The 23,168-nt window shown below is 41.5% G+C and overlaps 1 pseudogene; it reads right to left on the bottom strand.

Annotated features, from left to right (window-relative positions):
- Positions 1 to 446: 446 nt before the first annotated feature.
- Positions 447 to 3,008, bottom strand: LOC147440142 (pentatricopeptide repeat-containing protein At3g57430, chloroplastic pseudogene; annotated as a pseudogene).
- Between the last annotated feature and the right edge of the window lie 20,160 nt (positions 3,009 to 23,168).

Genomic DNA, 23,168 nt, shown 5'->3' with positions numbered 1-23,168 from the left:
AGACCTTGAAGGACTCCTTACAAAGGGAGGTGATGATGAAGGAGTTCTTTGATGTCTCCTACGGTGTACATCTACATCAAATGACATAGGACTTTCTTCTTCATTCACAAGAGATTTCTCTCTAGTATCTCTGTGCTTCCTCTTTCCCTTCACCTCACATTGAGAGCTTCTTCCTCTTCTTGTAGAAGATGAATGCTTCTCTTACTCGACATAATTTCCTCTTTTTGAAGTATCTTTACATGATAATCCTCTTTGGGAGTAGGAATAATAAGATTCTTTGTTTGCAGCTATGTTTAGGTCACAGCCTTCAAAGCAAGCTTTTCCATAGCCATTTGTAGACTGCATGCAAGAAATTCAACTATCCAAACTCCATCAAGAGTGGCAACATCATTGTGTTAACCCAATCTGATTAAGAGAGAGAGAGAGAGAGAGAGAGAGAGAGAGAGAGAGAGAGAGAGAGAGAGATGCATTGCAACTTTTGGATGCCACCAAAAGAGCTCGAAAAAATTGGGTGATTGCATAGTCAACAATCAAAGTTGATCAGACACAATGTTGAATCCATCGGGCAGGTTCTCAACAAGACCGAACAATATACAGAACATACGGGCCTTTTGTATCACTCTGTAGGATGTACAAGGACAACCCTTGTTGCGTTACGAGAAAGGCCCTCGCATTGCGTCCTCTGAAATCAACGAAGCACTTTGATGGCCCTTTCTGCATTGGGCACATCCTGCAATCAATGCACTCAAAGAGACAACATTCTCCCAATGCTGAGAAAGCAAGGCCATTTTGGAATCAGCAAAAAAGTTTTGTGAGTACCAATAGCAACATAATGCATGTCCTTCAAATCTTGTAGCTTCAAATACATTTGACTGCCTTGTGGGCATCATATGTATTGTTTCAGCCTCATAGACCACATTGACCTATCAAAGAGTTAATATACTCCATTCCTTTCTTTTCTTTTCTGGTTTGGTATAGAGGTTACATATTATACAGGGTACACAACTGCACTTGCAAAATGAATTGCTTGCTAATCACTACCCCTAAAAATAAATTTCCTGGTTGGCACAGAGTCTTACTGTTAGCAAAAGAAAATCTACAATGTTACCAAAAGTCTCCACAAGAACACTTCCCATCATCAAACTCATGACACCTATTTGCATCTCGAATCACAATTTTTCGCTTCTTATATTTGGAAATGAGTGATGTAAAAAAATGACAATCACCACAAATGCACAAATTTTTCACTAGTCGTATGCTTTCGCCTTGGGGTGAACTGATGAGGGCACACGCTAATGCCAACTTCTCAGAATGCCCACATAACAAGTCCATCTTAGCATCATCAGAGATATTTGATGATACCCAATGCAATCTTGGAGAGTGACCAGCTTCTCCCAAAGTATGGGTGATTTCTTGTAGTTTTGCATAAATCTCCTCACTTTGGGCATGGCCCGTATCACTAACATGAAATCTATGAACAATGCCACTCATATCCACCCACCAGCAACATCCTGGTATCTTCCATGCTTTGTTTTCAATTCTCATGGCCTCAACGGTTTCGGCTTCCTCTTGCATGCCTGCAGCGGCATAAATATTGGCCATCAGGACATAAGGCGCTGGATCACTTTTATCTATATCAATAGCATGTTGAAAGGCATACCTCCCAACATCTACTTCTTTCCATTTTCGACTAGCGCCTAAAAGGGAACACCAGACTGCAGAATCGTTCGAGGATGGCATTAATTGGGTCAATTCTACTGCCTTATCTATATGGCCTGCCCGCCCAAAAAGATCAATCATGCAAGTATAATGCTCTATATCTGGCTTCACACCATATTTTTCAGTCATAATCACAAAATATGATTGCCCATCGATGACCAAGCCTAGATGGCTACATGCATTAAGAACACATGAAAAGCACAATGCATTTGGAGCAATGCCTTCATCTTGCATCAATTTGAAACAATTCAATGTTTGTTCACATTGGCCTTGTTGGGCCCATCCTGTCATCAATGCATCCCAAGAAGCCACGTCTCTATGAGGGAGCTCTTCCAGCACTTGTTGGGCTTTCGCAACAGCGCCACACTTGGCATACATATCTACGACAGCATTACCAAGAATGATGTTATTTTCCAGTAGTCCCTGGCTTGCAATTTTATTATGAATTTCCTCTCCCTTGCTGATAGCACCTATGCTGCCACAGGCTTTCAAGATGCATGAAAAAGATACTGCATTTGGTGAGATGCCTTCAAGTTGCATCCTTGCAAAGCAATCAAGTGCATTTTCAGCGTGGCATTGTTGGGTGTATCCTACAAGCAAGGCATTCCAAGTGACAACATCTCGAAGTGTAAGCTTTTCTAGCAGTCGTTGGGCTTTTACTAGCTGACCACACTTCGCATACATATCCACCAAAGCGGTACCAAGCACCACATCCCTTTTCAGCAAACCCTGCCTGCGTATCTCATCATGGATTTGGTCTCCCATGTGAGATGCTCCGAGGCTCCCACATGCTTTCAGGACAGAAGTGTAAGTAACTGCATTTGCAGCTATTCCCTCTTCTTGCATCTTCCAAAAACAATCCAATGCTTGCTTACTTTGGCCATCTTGTGCATATCCTGAGATCAATGCTGACCAACATACAACATTTCGAACTGGAAGCCCCTCAAGCACCTCTTGTGCCTTGGTAAGAGCACCACACTTGGCATACATGTCTACCACAGCAGTGTCAAGCACGATATTGTTTCCCAGCAATCCTTGCCTCGCAATCTCATCAAGGATTTGTTCCCCCTTATCAGAAGCTCTAAGGCTACCACAGGCCTTCAAGGCACATGTAAATGTTACCCAATCTGGAGAAAGCGCCTCGTCTTGCATCTTTTCAAAGGATTCCAACGCATCCAAACTCTGTCCTTGTTGGGCATATCCAGAAATCAAGGCAGTCCATGAGATTACATCCTTGCTCTTGTGCGTATCGAGTAAGTCTTTTGCCTTTGCTACTTTTTTCGCCTTGGCTAGGCAGTGCTAGACCTCTGCTTCTGAGTTCTTCAGCAATCCATGACGGATTGTATGTGCAATCGAGCCACAGGGGTTGGTTAGTGACCCGGTGCTTGAAATCTGGATATGCGGCGCTAATCTTACTATTGCGATTGTCTCGCCACTGCGAGGGATCCCTGAAATACTCCTTCCATACGGATTCTACAAGTCGCAGTTTCTGGTCTCTTTTCAACGAGTTCATGTTGCGTCTCAACGTCCCCATCTTCTCTACACGATGGCCAGTACGACCTTTTAAAAATTTCGACAGGCAAAAATATAGATGGTGAGTGCACATGCGTGGTATCGATTGATGAAGATTCAATGAATCTCCACTAGCTGGAATAGCACCCTTTGTGCACATGCACTAGGGGTTGCATCTCGATCGGGGGTTGGAACATCATGTTTTGCTCCAGTAATTGCCATTTCAATCAAGTATAAGCCTCATATGTGTCTTTGTTGCAACCGATTACATGACAAAGATCAAGACCTATGGAAAAAAGGTTGTGCGCCAATGTGCATTCTATGGTAGCAATGGGTTTGTGCAATCCACTTCACGAAGGGGCGATGAAGACCGATAGTAAACTGTGTGGGTATTGAAGGGACACACACATTCAAAGTAGACTAAAATTAGGATCCCATTGCCTCTTCATCGATGCAAACGACTAGGAGAATGTACCCACTTTACATTTGAAAGCGGTGGAACTAGGGCATGTACTTCTCCTCCTAACGTACACTTTCATAACCCTTGGCTATAGGAGTCCCCTAAGCCACATGCCTAGTTTAGGGATGTGCCCCCCTGGTCCTATCATTGCTCTAACATTACTTCCCCCCTTGAAGATGCGTTTTTGTCCTTGAAACAAAAACACTAATGTTTTCTGTAGTAGCAATGTCCTTAGGTCCACCATGATAGTCAATAATACGTTCAGTTTCATGCGGATGAGTGGGAGGTTCAATGAAATCAACAAGAACATCTTGGTCAATGGCATTGTTGTCCCTATGTAAGCATTTATGTAAATGGCTTACAGGAAAGGCCGGATGAATACGAGAGTGTGCATACCATATCTCCAACTCGTTTGAGTATTTTGAATGGACCACAACATCTAAGAGGCAACTAGATGACTGACCGCATTTTCACACTTTCTGAAGGTTTTGGAATACATACAAATACCTCTTTTTGACTTTTCGTGAAAGTGAGTTGCCAGTTTCTCATCAGCATACTTTTTCGAGAAACTTTCAACCTATCCATATGATCTTGGATAAAGTCCTTGACTTGCTAAATTTCTCAATAGCCAACCCCACCGTAAATGGTGATCTAGGTGGAAAATCGTACATAAGTATGAAGGGACTAAACCTAGTAGTAACATGCTTTGCACTATTATAAGTAAACTCCAAAATGGAAAGATAATCTTCCCAATTAGATTACTTCTTTACTAACGTGCACTCTTATCATATCCTATAGCACCTGATTAGCACATTTAATTTTCCCATCCATCTCTAGATGATCCACAATACTGATGAAAGTACGGTGGTAATGTGTCTGCTAGTCTCCACCCAACCATGCTATCTTATAGCCTCCCCCTAGCATACACACTATCTGGCCGTGCCGGTGGCCTTGCCCGTAGGACCCTTTTCCTTAAATTACCCCCCCCCCCCCCCCCCCAGGAAATCATTTTCGTCCTCGAAAACGAACATAGGAAAACGTTTCTTAAGTGCAGAGACATTCTCCAATGTAGAACCTTCTTCAGGTCTATCTAGCCATTTTACCAACACCTGTCGTCTAACATGATGTCTGGTGCGAAGCTCATGAGAATCCAAAATCTTTTCGGGCTCATGAGGGATGCTTGGCGGTTTGATAAGGTCAACTAACACACCTGTGTCAATGACATTATCATTCTGACCTAGTTGTTTTCATAAATGGCTAACATGAAAAACAGGATGAACTCGTGAGTGCTCTCGAAGAGCTAACTTATAGGCCACTTGACCTATACGTTTGAGAATGGTAAACGGTCCACAATAGCATGGTGAAAGTTTAGCAGCTTTTCCCGTCTTCAGACTTTGTAAATGCTCCAAAACCTTAAGGGAAACCATGTCTCCTTCTTCGAAAGTAGCAAGACGACGATGCTCATTTGTGTACTTCTTGTAACGATCTTGAGCTTGCTTAACATTTTGTCAAGCAACTTGAAGCATGTAGCATGTCAAAATGTTCTTGGACAAAATCCTTTGCTTGTTGTATCTTCTCCTTAGCCAACCCCACTGTAATGGGTGATCTAGGTTGAAAACCATATAAAAGCATAAATGGACTAAACCCTGTAGTCACATGCTTGGAACTATTATAAGCAAATTCCAATATCGGTAAGTAGTCTTCCCAATTGGTTTGCTTCTTGCTAATGTATGCTCGTATCATATCCTCTAGCACTTGATTAACTCTTTCGATTTGACCATCTATTTTTGGATGATCAGTCGTACTGAGATTTAGTTTAGTTTCCAACTTTTGAAACACGGCTCTCCAGAAGTGATTATTGAACTTTCGATCTCTATCACTAATGATACTAGCTAGAAGACCGTAGAGTCTATATATATGCTCTACAAATAGCCGTGTTAATTTTGGTGTCTTAACCATAGTCTTAGTGGGAATGAATCGGCCAATCTTTATTGAACGGTCTACAATTACCCATATGGCATCATGGCCATGATTTGTAGTAGGTAGTCCTACTACAAAATCCATAGAGATACTCTCCCACTTACCTTGTGGAATGTCTAAAGGATGTAAAAGGCCACCTACCTTGAGGCGCTCTGCCTTATTAACTTGGCACTGTTGGCAATTTAGTACGTACTCTTGAACATCATGGTGTAAGCCTGGCCAATAAAATTTCCGTCGAACTAAGGCATATGTCTTACGAATACCTGGATGACCAGCACTTGGACTATCGTGACACTCTAATAATATTTGGCGCCTACTGTCTGATTCCCTTTGGCACACATACTCTTCCCTTGTGGAGTACGTAGCCATCATCAATGGAAAAAATCTTCCATCACTTAAGCTCTTCCTGAGTAGGGGTAGAGCTCTGTGTGTTTGAGTTTTTATCTACGCGTGCAGAGACCTGTGAGTATGAGGGATCCCTTTTTAAAACTGCACTCCACACTTTAGCATATGACTGATCTTGTGCACACTTGCCACGTAATGATTCCAAAACTTCACTCTTTAATTCTGTGAAAGCAAGTGAATTAATCTGAGGCATCCGACTAAGTGCATCCGCTACTACATTATATCACCCCTTTTGATATCATAGCTTACAATCATAATCTTGAAGGATCTCTGCCCATCTAGCCTTACGACCCTTCAAGTCCGTTGGAGCAGTAAATCAATTTATACTCTCATGGTCAAAAACTACTTCAAATTCGGTAGCATATAAATAGTGTTGCCACTTTCGTAAAGCATGAATTATGGCAAAGAGCTCTCTCTCATAGACATAATAATTTTGTTGAGCTCTATCTAACTTTTTACTTTCAAAGGCTATAGGTCTTCCCTCCTGGAGAAGTACCACACCAATTGCTTTATCACTAGCATCAGTCTCTACCACAAACGGCTTAAGTGGGTCAACAATTGCTAGGATGGAAGCAATTGCTATAACTACCTTGAGCTGTTCAAAACTGCATTTTTGGGCTTCTTCCCAAGAAAAGGTCTTACCTTATGCTTTAAGTTGATCCGTCATAGGAAAAACAATTTTGGCATAATCACGGATATACTATCGATAAAATCCAGCCATGCCTAAGAATATTTGAAGCTCCTCAACCATGTTGGAATGTGGCTATCGAAGAATGGCAGCGACCTTGTCAGTGTCCATCTTAATGCCAAAATAAGAGATCACATGAATGAGGTAATGTATCTCTATTTTAAAGAAATCGCACTTGCTTTGCTTAGCATATAGAGTGTGAGTTCATAACTGTTCAAACACTAATTGTAAGTGTTCTATGTGTTCATCTTCAGTCTTATTGTAAATGAGAATGTCATCAAGGAAAGCCACAATAAATTTCCTAAGATAGGGACATAAGACACTATCCATGAGTGTCATAAATGTAGCTAGAGCATTGGTTAAACCAAAAGGCTTAACCAAAAATTCAAAATACCCGAACCGTGTTCTAAAGGTAGTTTTGTAGATATCTTGCAAAAGGATACACACCTGGTGGTATCCTGAATGAAGTTCTATCTTTGTATAGTATCTTGCCCCATGGATTTGATCAAACAACTCATCCACTTGAGGCAGAGGATACTTGTTCTTGATGGTTATGACATTCAATTCATGATAATCTACACACATGCGCATAGTACCATCTTTCTTTTTTACCACTAGAATTGGTGATGCCCATGGTGAAGTGCTAGGTCTAATGAAACCACAGGCAAGGTAGTCAGTTAACTGACTCTCAACCTCCTTGGCTTCTTTAGCACTCATACGATAAGGTGGTTTACTCGTCGGTTTAGTGCCTAGCAAGACCTCTATGCCATGCTGCACATCACGTGTAGGAGGTAAACCCGGCGGTAAATCACTTGAGAATATATCACTATACTCCATGAGTAAGTGAGTCAGCTTTTGCCGTGCAAAAGGAGAAAGTAAACTAGAGTTATGCTGGGATGGAGAATCTTGTAATTCTTGTAATGTTTGTTTTACGATAATTGCACGTTGCCCAATAGAATTAAAATTGAGAGCACTTTGCTCTTTAAAATTGTTAACACTTTGCTTATCATTAAAATTCATTGCATTTTGCATACCATAAGTAGAATTCATAGCACTTTGCTCTTGAGAATTCACAAGACTTGGAGACAAGCAGTAACACAAAAAGACTTCATTTATTAAATCGGATTTCTATAAAATAGAAAGATCGGTTGTACATATAAGAGGTGCAGATGGTATATTTTTCTCACCAAGAAAAAGCACATGTTTACCATTGGCCATAAAGGATAAGGAGTTGTATTCATAACTAGTGTGCAATGTGTTTCCTAAACCATGCAGCCACTCCCGTCCTAAAACTACATCAGCACGGTCCATGTTCATAACTTGAAAGTCAAGGGTCATTGTATGATCTTGAATAATAAGCTCAACCCCTTGAACTACTGTGTCCCATACTTCTTTATCATTACCAAACATCTGTTCTACCACATACTTGTGAGAGCAGGGAGTCTATGTAAGCTTCAATTTCTTGACTAGCTTATAGTTCAGGAAGTCATGAGTTGCACCATCATCCACTAAAATAAAAACACGTTGTCCGTTAATAGTGCCACGCATGCGAATCAACTCGTGGGGGCCAAAGGTGGGCTGCCACATTGAAGCAGGCACACAACACTTATGCTTTTCTTCCATATGAAGAGCCTCTACAACACAATATTTAGGAGATGAATCTAATGTGAGGCGTTGCACCGTGTGCATGGCCTTTTCTTTGCCTTGCAAAAGAGGACAATCCTTCTTGTTATGTTGGTCTGAAAGACATTTGAAACACAAATTGTGTATCTTTGCACGCTCAAAATCATCAGTGCTGAGAGATCCCTGTGGAGTATCTCGTGATTGCTTAGGCTTCTTAGCCTCTTGTGGGTGTGGAGAGGTAGATTGTCTCTTATTCCTCTTGGAACGTGTGGGAGATCTACCTCGCCATTGGATCTTAGCCACATTGCTCTTAGCAAAAGTATTCTTAGCATAGGGAACATTTCCCTTCCTCTCTTGGTCATCATCATATCTTTAGGCATTGAAGGAGTACGAGCGGAAGTGCGACGCAAGAGAGAGTGCGAGAAGAAGAGCACGACGATATGGTGAACTCGCTCTACTGTAATGTGTAGAGCATAGTGAGTTCTTATTAGGTTTTTACAAAAGAACATGTGTACATACCTGGCGGCCCGCCCACTTACCTGGGCGACCACATTGGGCTTTATACCCCAACAACCTCCCACTTAAAGTCCAATGTGGTACTTTAAGTGTGAGAGAAGCTACTATACAAGCTAATATACAAGAGATGTAGAGAAGTGATGTACTACCCTACACCTAACTGCTTGCGAAAATGTGCAAAGCTCTCTGAGGGAAGTCCTTTTGTAAGTAGATCAGCATGATTTTCTGTGGTGTGAACTTTGACAAGCTGAAGTTGCTTATCCTCGAGCATTTCCCTGATGAAATGATACTTCACATCCACATGCTTTGTCTTTGAGTGATAAACTGGATTGCGAGCCAATTGTATAGCACTTTGACTATCACAATATAACACATGCATCTCTTCTTTGATTCCCAAATCTGTTACTAGTCGATTAAGCCAAATTGATTCTTTGCATGCCTCTAATGCTACAACATATTCAGTCTCTGTAGTAGACTGAGTAACACAATCTTGTAATCTAGAACGCCATGATACTGCTCCACCAGCCAATGTAAAGACATACCCTGACGTAGACCTTCGGTTGTCTAAGTCACCTGCATAATCTGAGTCTGTAAAACCCTTTACACTTAGCTGCTGACTCCCATAGCATATACGCATACTCTTTGTAGCTTTCAGGTATCTCAATATTCCTTTCACTGCCTCCCAATGTTTCTTGCCTGGGTTTGACATGTATCGACTTACTACTCCCACTGCAAATGCAATGTCTGGGCGAGTAGCAATCATTGCATACATCAAACTACCCACTGCAGACGCATATGGAATCTTATCCATTTCAGCCTGTTCTTCCTCAGACACAGGACAATCTTGTTTGCTAAGTTTCACATATGGTGGCAATGGAACACTCAATGCCTTTCCCTTCTCCATATTGAAACGTTGCAAAACCTTGTGAATATACTCTGTCTGAGATAACCAAATCAACTTCTTTGATCTGTCTCTCTCAATGAGCATACCAAGTATATGACTTGCCTCACCCATGTCTTTCATGTCAAACGATTTTGCCATCTTTGACTTCAAAGCTGAAATTTCTTCCAAGTGCTTGCCAGCAATCAACATGTCATACACATACAAAATAAGGATCAGCCAACTACCATCCTTAGCCTTCTTTGTATATAGACAGTGATCGAACTCACTACGTTTGTAGCCTTGAGAAAGCATAAACTTGTGGAATTTATGGTACCATGCCCTCGGTGATTGTTTTAAGCCATAAAGACTCTTTAACAATTGGCATACCCAATCTTCCTTGCCTTTCTCAACAAACCCTTCTAGCTGCTGCATGTAAATTTCCACATCTAAATCACCATGCAAGAACGTTGTCTTGACATCCATTTGGTGCAACACCAAATCCAATATGGCAACCAATGCAAGAAAGCATCTCAATGTAGTCATCTTGACCACCGGAGAGAAGACTTCATCAAAGTCAATGCCTTGTTCTTGCTTAAAGCCCTTGGAAACAAGCCTTGCTTTGTACTTTGGCTGACTATCATGAGCGGTGATCTTATACCTGTAAACCCATTTACAAGGTAGAGCCTTTTTGCCCTGTGGTAATTTAACTAGCTTCCATGTCTGGTTTTTATGCAGAGCTGTCATCTCTGACTGCATGGCCAATTGCCAATTCCCGGAGTCCTTCATTTGCACTGCTTCCTTGTAACATGAAGGCTCATTGCAATCAGTCAACATGACATAGTTCATAGATGGAACAAACCTATCAGGAGGTCGCGTGACACGTCCAGATCTACGCACAATAGGTGGCTCAGGCTCAGCCACAACCTGTGGTTCCACTCTATCCTGTCCTTGCTCCTCTTGAGCCCTGACGTTTTGTCTTGCACGTGCAGGTCCATCTTCTTGGAAGACAACTCTTCTAATCTCCTCAACCCTCTCGGGTTTAGAATGATATTTGGATTCATTAAAGTGAACATCATTGCTGCGGACAACCTTTCTGGATTCGGGATCCCAAAGTCTGTACCCCATCTCACCAGAATTACCATAGCCTAGAAAGATGCACTTTCTACTCTTTGGCTCAAGTTTGTTCCTAAATTCCTTTGGAACGTGAGTATATGCCTCACATCCAAAGACTCTGAGATGCTTGTATGAGGGCATTTTGCCTGACCATACCATCTCTGGCACTGAATCCTTCTGCAAAACCTTGCTAGGAGATCTATTTACAAGATGAACAGCTATTGATACAGCTTCAGCCCAAAACCCATTTGGCAACTGTGCATTAGACAACATACTTCTGACCTTCACTTGTATGGTCCTATTCATCCTCTCAGCAACACCATTTTGAGGAGGATTGTAAGGAGCAGTAAGTTCACGTTTTATACCTTTTGACTCACAAAAGTCCTGAAAGGCCTTTGAAACATACTCTCCACCATTGTCAGTGCGTAAGCATTTAAGCTTCTTGCCACTCTGATTCTCCACAAGTGTCATGCACAAACGTTTTGAAAACACTAAACGCTTCATCCTTGTGCTTGAGAAAGTAAACCCATACTTTCCTCGAGTAATCATCTATAAATGTCATAAAGTAAGAAGCTCCCCCTAGAGATAGGTTAGGCATAGGTCCACACAAATCACTATGAACAAGTGCCAACTGTGTATCTCTTCTACTGCTTTTATGCTTATGTGGCTGCTGTGTTTGCTTACCATACAGACAACGTTCACAGAATTCAAAATCATTAAATGAAAAGCCAGGCAAATAACCAGAACGAGACAAGATTTCCATTCCCTTCTTGGACATATGTCCTAACCAGCTATGCCACAAAGAAACGTTCGGCTGCTCGGTTACATTGATTACATTTTTAGAGACATTTGATACATAAATCATGTAAAGTCCTCCAGACTTTACTCCATGTGCTACTGTCATAGAACCCTTGGATATCTTCCACATGTTCTGTCCAAAAGTGGTGACGTAGCCAGCATCATCAAGTAAACCTGTGCTGATCAAGCTCTTTGTAATTGCGGGAACATGTCTCACATTCTTCAGCGTGAAAGAAGAGCCATTCTGAAACTTCAATTGAACATCTCCAACACCTAAGATCTCACATGTCTGCCCATTGCCTAGTCGAACATGATCTTTAGTGGTCACATAAGAGGTAAACCACTCCTTGTTGGAGACACATGAAGTGATGCCCCTGAGTCTATAATCCAGTCACTTTTTGCATTTCCATCAGATGCTGTAAGAAGAGCTGAGTCCATTGTATTCTTCAAGAAGTAGATGTCTCCTGACACTAGACTGTCATCCTCTGGAACAGCGTTTGTCACATTTATTTCTTGAATCTTCATTGAGGACTTGTTCTTCTCACCATGGTCTTCAGCTTTCTCTTTGCCTTTTTCTGCTTTCCATTCTCTGCAGTCTCTTTTCATGTAACCCTTCTTGCCACAATGGTAGCATTCTATGTCACTCTTGCCTTTAGCACTGCGGGACTTGCTACGACACTGATTCCTCTTTCAACCTTTGTACTTTTCTTTGGTCCTTCCCCTGACAACTAAGGCTGTTCCTTTGCCTTTGTCCATTGTCTTTCTATTGGTTTCTTCAGTAAGCAGACTTCCTTCTACACCTGCTATGTTCAAACCATCTGGAGGTGCAGAATTACTCAAAGCTGTGCGAAAAGTGTCCCAACTTTCCGGCAATGTGATCAACAGGAACATAGCTCTAACAGGTTCATCAAACTTGACACCTTGAGCTGACAATTGACTGTAGATTGTGTTGAATTCATTCAGATGATTGGACATAGGTGTCCCTTCTTTCATCTTCAAGTCAACAAGCTTCTTAAGCCAGTATACCTGTGAAGCTGCACTCTGCTTCTCATAAAGATCACTCAGCTTTAACCATGCTTGATAAGCCGACATCTCGTCTGCTACATTGAAGTAAACGCTTTCTGCCAAAGTCATCATAATGGTCGAAAGTGCCAATTCATCCATTTCGCTCCATTCATCTTCGTCCATATCTTCTGGTTTTATCCCCTTGAGCTTTATAGGTTTTATCTGCTTCTTTTGTACCAACACATGCCAAATCTGCTTCTTCCACAATGGGAAATTGGTTCCATCCAGCTTCTTGATATTGTAAAGAGCAGTGTCCTGTGATCCAGCCATAGCTACGCTTCAGAGTAGTTTACTTTCCTGGGAAAAATTCGGCAGAGTTTCCCTTGTAAACTGACCTCTTAACCAATATCAACCTGTCAAATGAACCAAGAAAGCTTTAGATTCTGCAAAAATTTTGGCAGAGTCTCCTTTGTAAAATGGCTCTGGTGTACTAAAAACAGACCAAAAAACAGCTCAAAAAACACTATCTCTCTGACACTGTAAGCTGCGGGTAAACCTGTCCTGCACCTGTACTGTCTCTCACTGTCCTGTCACTGTCCTGTAAGCATAGACTGTGACAATGCCTCAACGGCAGTAAATCAAAGATGCAATCCCACTTGTCTAACTCACAGTCAATACATCCTAGCTGCCTATCTAAGGGTGCTCGAGGGATCGCTCCAAGACCTGTATCACCGAAAGGATCTCAACATTCGAGAATCCCCCAGCTCAATAAAACCTCACTCAACCCTCAACAAAGGCTGCAGTAAATCTGAAAGTACATAGACTTCCCACAAAGTCATACATCCACAAATTTCCCACTGTATGCTGTAACCGCTGCGGCGGTTGTTTGCTGCGTGACTCACAGCCAGCAAACCCTCAACAAACATACATCATCTCTGACAATACATCCCATGTGGAAGTACCTGCAATGTCAGGATGAAATATGGAATATCAAGCAGCAAACACAAGCTACCTGATGAACTAGTGGATGTCGCCTACAGTCTGTGTGTAGATGCGCCCGTGTCGTATGTGACACGCCTCCAAGAACTGTGAGCCGTCCTTCGATGTGTAGACAGCCACAAATCAACACTCTGGGAGTGTCGATATCCTCAGCACCTGCAGTCGTAGGCCGAAAACCCCAAATTTGTACAGTCGGATCTGCACCCGCCGAGACCACGTAGTCGAAAATGGCCTGCGCAGACCTTTGTCGAAGCCGAACGGTAGCCGAGATGACCTCAGAATGAAATTCTGAGAACACCTAGCCCCTCGGGCTATCCCACAGGATTTGATGCCGTGTCTTCGCCTGTCGAATTTCACTCCAATCTAAGCTGGTGACTCTAGCCTCCTGCAGTGCTGCCCCGAGCTTTGATCTGAGCTCTGATACCAGTTGAAGGAGTACGAGCAGAAGTGCGACGCGAGAGAGAGTGCGAGAAGAAGAGCACGATGATATGGTGAACTCGCTCTACTGTAATGTGTAGAGCATAGTGAGTTCTTATTAGGTTTTTACAAAAGAACATGTGTACATACCTGGCGGCCCGCCCACTTACCTAGGCGACCACATTGGGTTTTATACCCCAGCAGGCATGACCGATTGCTTCTTCCAAAGTTTTGGGGTATTGGGTCTTGACATGAAGATGATAGTCTTTGTCAAGACCCCTATTAAAACATCGTATCTTTTAGAATTCATCTAGACCTTCTAGTTTTAATATGATTTTTTGATACTTGGAAAGATACTGAGTGAGAGAGAGGCTAGACATGTGGCATGCATCCCATGCTAACCAATTCTTGTCCTCTTCATTGGAGTCCAAAAACTCTTTGGAGAAAGAAGCTTGAAACGCAGCCCAAGATGGAGGACGAGCATCTATTGGTAATGTCATCCACCACTTATATGCATTGTCTTTAAGAGAGAGACTTGTTTCCATAGCTATCTTTATATTTGGGATGTGTCTCAACCTATGAATATCACTCCATTTGTGTAAGAACATATTGACCGCATCCTTGTTGCGATCACGCTCTTCCCCGTGAAACTCAGGAATGGTGATATTCTTAAGCAATGCATTGCTACCTTCTGCATCTTCTGAAGCACTTGTCTCTTGGACTCCTTGAGTTGTCCGAGCTTGGTTTCCGGGAAGCGTGCTAGTTGTGGTCCTTGAGCTGTCTATGAATTCATAAATTTCACAAGTAGCTCAGTAAGATTTGAAACATTTGCATTAAGTGCAGAGAGGTTGCGTTCAAGTACGCGTTGGTGATTTTCCAAAGTCTTGAAAGCAGCCATGTCTACAAGGCCATGATCTCCTAGGTCATCATTGTCATGCATATTAGTGTCGACAGCACCCGTGGTACCCTGATTTTGATGTACGTGCTCAAAAAGTTTTGGTTTTTGTTATGCTCGGCGACTTTTGCGTTGCATGCGAACCTCGCCTTGTGAAAATTGTAGTTGTTCACGTCACATTCGTTGCATGAATACCTTTGTTGATTCTTCACAAAAACTCATTGTTTTTGTGAAAGCTTTTCTTCACATGTGAGGCTTCCTCCTTGAAGAAAAATGAATTTTGGAGCAAAACTTGCCTTCCACTAAGAAGTGAAAAGGAAGGTTGAAAATACTTCCTTGAAGTTTGAAGCTTTCCCTTTCCTCCTAGCTTTTTTGTCAACACAAGTATGCTATCTTTCCTCGTTATACACAACAAGGCTCAATAGCTTGATGGTAAAGTGTTGGCCTCTCACCCTCATGGGGTGGGTTTAAACCTCCTTTGTGTAAGGGTTTAGGGGGCCTTCCTTTGCGCACAACCAACGGAGCCTCGATGCCATAGAGTTGTCGGTCGAGTTTGCCTTGGTCGCCCGCCTTGGTCGTGCACTAGCGATCACTGTCTGTCTTCGCGTGCTACGCATGGAAAACTGTGCATGTCTTCTTTTGTTGCACAACTGAGATGTCGCATTTGCGAATCGTGGGAGAGAAGCAGCATTTTGAGTGTAGAGGCTTAGGGACAGGTGTATCCTAGTGAGGGGACGATTTTCCTTAAGTTCCGTACAATTCTGGTATGATTTGATGAGTTTCCTTCCGTTGTGTGTATGTGGGTTGGGTGGTCTAGTTGAAAGTAGTGAGACTCTAGATTGTGGTTTAGTTGGCCTTCCAGAGTGTTGTATGTGTAGGATGGTCTCAACCTGACAAGCTAAAGAGATTTCCTATGTGTGCCTATCATGTCATCTGTGTCCTAAATTGACATTATGTTGATCTAGGTTGTGTTGCATGCACTTTATGGGTGGTGTGATTTGCTCGTGCAACATTGGTGCCACTGCCGAGAAAACAAGGACTTAGGTAGGTATTCCTACTAACATTCGTATGATGGTTACTTGCTTTAGTTTTGGCTAAAGAAATCATTTTTCTTAAGTGGATCTGGAAGAGGTTATTCCGAGATCAAGTGGTTAGCCAGGAAGCGTGTGTCTTGCCGAGGGTCTGCGACTAGGTAGATTTAGTTAGAATTTGTAGATTAGAGTAGTTGTTGGTGGCTGAGTGGTTTGTGAGGTGATAAAAGTGTTTCCTAGTCTGTGTGTGGCATTGAATTGTTTTTCTACTCATAGATGCAAAACCCCATATGATTTGAAGGAGTAGCTTTAGGTAAGTAATCTGATTTTGGTCTAGAGCTATTCATCATTGAATTATTTGCTAAAGTGCTTGTTTGCATTTGAAATCATGAAAAAGTCTGTTTTTAAGAAAAAAACACAATAAACAACTTTCTATTGATATTTTTTCATGAGTGATTGATGCTAAGCATATACGAGGGCATGTGCAAGGGTTTTGTGAATAAAAATTGAAATTCTATAAACTTGGACATTATATGCGTATAATGTCTCAAGAGGCATATGGAGACCAAATTTTAAAAATCAGACTGCACCAGTGTGTTTAGAAGGGGGGTTTTACCCTAAGTATACATTGAGACTAGAGTTTTGACCAACTCTTGATACCCAAAAGACAAAAGACGGAGTGTCTGAAACGGAAAAAAGAGAAACTTGAGATTCTAAGCTCATATTTGCATGAAAATTGGTAGAAGTGCTTGAAATATAGTGCTAGAGACTTGGGGATGCCTGTGAATGAATTATATCCAAAAATTCATTAGCAGACATCATACGCGTATGATGTCTAAGGGGTGATTCTAGCAGCAAATTTGAACTTTTGACATTATACCCATGTTTTGCATGTTGTGTTGAGCACACACACCAAATTACATGTCATTTGGACATATAGATTGAGAGTTAAGGGGATTTTACTCTTTCAGGGAATTTCCTTGTAAAATTGACGATTTTGTGCAATTTTGACATCCAAAATTTGATGTGAGCACATTCTTGTTCTACACACTAAGGGACACCTCTGGTAGAAACATAACTAAAAACTAAGCAAAAGACATCATACGCATATGATGTCTCAGAGACCAGATCTGGGGTCAAAAGTTACAATTGAGTGCACCCTTGTGATCTACAGCATTTAGGAAGCATATAGGCAAAATTTCATCAAATTTGAAGCATTTTTGGGCTTGCAAAGACCATAACACGCATTTATGCTTGTATTAGCCGTAACTTGCTCAAAATGTGTCAAAATTCAGTTCTGAAACTTGCTGTGAGTTGCCAGTATAGAGAGAAACCTCTGGAGTGAGATCCACTTCATTATGATCAGTTAGACATCATACATGTATGTCTAAAGGGCACTTTTAGAGACCAAAATTTAATCTGAGCATACCAGGGTGTTAAGCACCACAAGGCAAGCTTACTCACCAAATTTGGGCCAATTCTGAGCACATAGGTGTATGATGTCGCAAGGCCAGATCTGAAAGTCAAATTTCACCTTTGACCACATAGGGGTTTGGGAAATGATGTGTTAAGCTTGCTTGCAATATTTCAACTCATTTGGCCACCTACTTTTGCATGTACAAAGACTTTGCATATACAAGACTGTAAATGTGAAAAAGAGGTGATTTTGAGCAATTTTGACATCCAAAATTTGTTGTAATCACATATTCTTGTTGTATGCATCAAGGAGTACCTTGGGTAGAAATCTAAGTGAATTTTGAGCCAACAGACATCATACGTGTATAATGTCTCATATGCCAGATCTGGGTCAAATCAGACATTTGAGTATATCTCAGTATCCTAGAGCGTAAAAGAAGTCCCTAGCCAAAATTTCATTGAATTTGGAGCTCATTCAAGATTGTCAAGGCCAGAAGACAGATCTAGACAGATTCAGGCTTGTATTGATCATAACTTGCCCAAAAAATGCCCAAATTGAATTTTGAAAGTTGTTGAGAGTTGCTTGAGTGATAAGGAATCACTGGAACAAGAGTCACTTCATTTTGACACAAAAGACTTTATACGTATATGATGTCTCAAGTGCCAAACTAGAGGTCAAAAGTTACATCTTAGCTCACAAAAGTGCTTGCCAGCATAAAATAACCCTAGAGACCAAGTTTCATTCAATTTGGATCATTTTTGGCTTAGTAAACCTTCCCGAGAAGTTGCAGACTAACAAACAGAAAAAGGACTGATAGACTTGTCTAAAAGTTTCATAATCACAAATTGAGACTTGGAGTGGTTAGAGTAAATCAAAGAGAGTCTACAGTTTAAGTTTGGAGCAAATCTCAGTCACTAGAGATCATACCCATATGATGTCTCTAGCCGTAATTTGGAGGTGAAAACTCACATGGAGCTTCTACAAGTGTTAAGCACTGTAAAGTAAGCCTAGTGACCAAGTTTCAACAAATTTGGATCACATTTGGTCAAGATACAAGCAAAAATCCTTGATCTTAAAACTGTTTTGAGTGCTGTTTCAAGTGCAGTTCACCAAAACTGCTCTAACTTTTAATAAACAACTCCAAATTGAATCAGGTATAGCGATGAGAAAAGCTTGTGGGAAATAAGACACACCTAGACTGAATTTTAGGGAATTTTCCCAGGTTTCCTAAATCCAAAATTTTAGGGTACCCATAACCAATATCTAGAGACCAAAAGAGTCACAAATTTGTGACTTCTGAGGGACCTGATCAAGGGCTAAAGGTGCTTATTAAGGACTATCTAGAGAGTTTTACGTGGGCCTAACATTAAGAAACCAAAGATCATCGGGATGGAAAGCCAATCTACCAATACTTTTGTAGATATGACCAGAGGCATGGCAAGCCAAGTTAGAAGTATTGAAATGCCAAACTATCAACATTTTGACACAAGCCCATCTACATTGCCACCATGGCTGTACCCAGATGCAACCATAGAACATGAATTTTATAGAGGTGTCATTTGGTCAATGAAGGACCACAAATACCTCCACCAAACACGAGAATTCCTACAAGAGATCCAAAGAAGGAGCCACCTGGATTCCCTTCTAGAGCAATAACAAGCGATGAAATCATCACAGAGAGGGCATACATGCCTTCTCAAGGACCATATGTACCATCACCACCCCCTATAACTTACTCTTATCCACATCAGAGCAGAACCTTGAGAAGGTATGCTACTGAGAGTGAGAGTGACATATCTTCTCAGAGGAGTGATTCACCAAGAACCCAACCCACTATAAAGCTAGAGGTATCTAGTGCGCAAATGAAGCTTATAGAAGGATTAGCTTGAAGACTTGCTCCTTTAGTCAAATCTAACCTCCAAGAATCTCTATGGTGCAAAATTGAGAGAAAATGGACAAACCATATGAGAGAAGAGTGTTACTATGGCATGGAACATGCTAGGGAGAGGTATGTACAACCTCTTCCAGTAGCACCTACTCCACTTAGACATGCTATGGGAAATGCGCTAGGACCAGTAGGAGTTTCAAGGCCACAACCTCTGTCTTAGGACAACAATCTCTACTGCTAGGTGCTAGAATTCCTATAGACATGAGATACATGCCGATGATGGAAGCATCTAACAAACAAGCGATAATACCATCTACAATGTATTATAACAACCAAAGTGGGTACTGCCCTTCAAAGTGACAAAAGATGAGAGAAACACATGGAATGGTGCGGCCAGTACAACCTCCAGCTCTTTCATTTCGACCAAAAGAAAGAAGGTACGAGATGGACAAAAGGACATTGCGGTTCATTGTGAATAGAGGCTTAGCTAGGGCAGAGCCTGTTTACAGCCAAGAGGAATTGGAAGAAGAAGCTCGTCAACCAGATTGTCACAAAAGAAGTGGCAACCACTTGGTCAAAAAATGTCCTCAAATAGAGATCACACAAGTGAATGCCTATTGTCTTGACTATGGTCAAACTTGCCACTTGGTCAAACAATGTCCTCAAATAGAGATCACACAAGTGAATGCCTATTGTCTTGACTGTGGTGTCATTCACTTGATCCCCAACTGTCCAAAAACCCAAACCGAGTCCAAAAGATCACGACAACTGTCTCAAGAATTGTTCAGCTAGCCAATAGCTCGGAAAATAAAACGTTGTTCAAGTTCAAGTAGTTACGAGAGCACAAGCTCAAAAGGAAGCTGCTGAGAACCTAGAGACAGAGAAAACAGATACTGACGTGAGTCTAGAGACGGGTGAGCCAAAGATCAACACACTTAGTCAAAAAACTAAGAGAAAACGAAAGAGCTGGAAAGCTAGAAAGGCTAGGATGAAAGCACGTAGGGAACGAGAGCAAAAAGCCCTAGTTGATCAGCTTACCCAAGCTGAAGAGAAGATAATACGACATGAGGAGAGAGTTGCTCCTTCTCTTGTGCAGACATTTCAACCTCCAAAAGAACCATCCATAGATGAGAAACCGATAAGTTCTAGTTCAGGAGGATCAATGCGGGTCGAGAAGGTTAATGAGCATTTAGACGCCCTCCAAAAAGCCTATGAAACACGGCTCAAAAACAACCAAACCCAAGAATAGAGGTGGATGACATATCCATATGCAAAACTAGAAAAGGGCAGGCTTGAAATGTGCAAATAAATGATAAAGTCCCAAGCCTTACTAGAGCCACAAGTTGGAAAACCTGAGGATGTGATCCCTGTCCCACCTACACTAGTAATCCAATCAAACCCAGAACGAAAAGAGCCAGCATATTCCAGTCACGAGCACGAACAAAAGCTCAAGGACCTCGCATTAAAACCAAGGAGTGTGTTGAATACCACGGATAACTCTTTCGAGGGATTTCACATAGCTATACCTGAGAGTTGTAAAGAAATAGATGGTCTTGACGAATTGCCGAGGCCAATGAAGCGAGTGATTTAAGGAGACAAGTAAACCAGACAAGTGATGGAAGAGGAGTGTCTCTTCCACCAATAGAGGAAATTGAGATTGGATCTCAAATGAACCTAGAAATGGAATCATATTGGGGAGACAAAGGATCTGTATAGTCTATTGACAGTCAACCCCATTTGCTAAGAACACTACCATCCTATACGGGAGAGTACGAGGCCAAGTCTGATGTTATTGCAGTCCCATCACAGAGAATATCTCCCAACAAGGTCATCAATTCAAAAGGGCTGATAGAAATTTTGTCGACACCAGTCAACTGTACTATAATGTTAGCCAAGTTGCTCAGAAAAAGACCAAACATGTGGACTACCGTGGGAAAATGCCTAGAGAAATTTGGTGTGAAAAAACCATTAGGAAGAGAATGGGGTCTACGAGGGCCTCTTTATTTGGCACTTTAAGAAAGTAAAACCTTTAGTCTTAAGAAACAACTTTTGAATTCAAACATGTAAAACAACTAGTTTATTTGAATTCAAAGTTTCCCCCCAAAATGGAATTTAAAATGTAGCAGGTAAAACCATATCATGTAGCATATCTATGGAAAGAGCTCGACATGTAGATTGTAGATCTATGATCTGCGCTCAAATTGGAGATCATATGTGGGAGTTATGGAAGGCCGAAAATAATAAAACTATCCCACCTCCTTTTTGGGGGAAAAAGTGCATCCTTTGACAACTCTTACACATCTCTTACACACCCACCGTTCTTGCACACATGGCATACACCTATTCGTCAAAATCTTAATCACCTCCCTAAGCTCATGGAAAATAAAGAGGCCCTCCTACACCCCTTCATGTTCCTAATGCAATGACTCAAATCGAGGAAGGAATAAAAGAGCTGGAAATGCCTCATCTAAATACTAGGCCAGTGCCTTTAAACAAGGTAGGCAAGTACTACGAGGGAGAAGATGGGAACGCCACTCCTCCTGTGGAATTTCAAGGTGTAAAAACCATGGCAATCCTTGACAACAGAGCTGGTGTTTCCATCGCAACAAAAGAGGTATGGAAAACATGGGAAAAACCAACAGTGAGAGCTACAAGGATGAGACTGCAGCTTGCAGAGGGACACATGGAAAGGCCCATAGGACTGCTAGAAAAAGTAGTTGTTACTTCTTGTGGAATTGAATACGAGCAAACCTTTGCTATTGTTGAATTTGGCAAGAAGAACAACAGTTATGATATCATTCTAGGAAGACCATTCATGCGACAATTGAAAATGGTCCAAGACTGGGGTTATGACCAAATCTACCCGAGACATATGGAAACCATGACAAAAATAAATCTTAAGGACCATAGTTACAGGGATGTGACAAGAACACCAATAGAAGAGTTTGATTCTGCTACTATAGTAGAATCAGAACTTTTAGCATGGTTGGGTAAGCCTAAAGAAATGTGAATGTGTGGAGCTTCGCAATGTAGAAGCTTAAAGCAAGAGGAAAGAATCCTAGAAAGGGTAATTGAAGATAGGGATTACATACCAGAACCCTTTCGTGAGGAAGAATTAGAGCCACTTGAATGGGAACACATCTTGGCTACTCTCGATGTGTGCGCTATTCAAGAAGATCCAACAACAAAGTTTTGCGATGAAAATGGCTTTAATGTTGTTCCTTACTTTGTAGTGAATGTAATCCAGGAAAACCAAGACGACGAAGAAGACAAGTTCTATGACTTTGTAGAACACTTGGAGCTTCAAGAAAATGCTGACAACGAAAATCCGGACGATACAACAGGTGACAAGAACGAAACTTTAACTAATGCATGGTTTCATGATTGTCCAGATCAAAGACCGAGGAAACAATGTCACCGCAAAAATAAAGTGCACCAAAAGTGGATTCCAAAATCCTCGGTGTAAACGAAACTAAAACAAGCATCCTCATACGTGGCTCTTATACAAGAAGAAAAGACTCAGCCAAGAAGAGCACAGCCATGTCAATGAGCTACCAATGCTCTAATCAAGTGGATACCAAATTCATCCCAAAAACAACAATCCAAGAGTAAACAGACAATAAATTTCCATAACCAGCCAAACCACAAAGGGAAAGTGCTAGAATGTAACCTTGTTGAGGATAGTAGTGATAGTGATGATTCTTATGACATCCCCTACCAACAACTCAGATCATCACGATCACTAGAAACTTGACTAACAACCAAGGACAGCCAAAAGAAAAGAACAACAAGTCAAAACCACAAAGTTCGACAAATCTG

Source organism: Adiantum capillus-veneris, chromosome 15, assembly GCF_014529385.1.
Source record: "Adiantum capillus-veneris isolate H3 chromosome 15, ASM1452938v2, whole genome shotgun sequence".
Classification (NCBI taxonomy): domain Eukaryota; kingdom Viridiplantae; phylum Streptophyta; class Polypodiopsida; order Polypodiales; family Pteridaceae; genus Adiantum; species Adiantum capillus-veneris.
The sequence above is the reverse complement of the archived record's forward strand: the minus strand, read 5'-3'. Positions and strand labels throughout refer to the sequence as shown.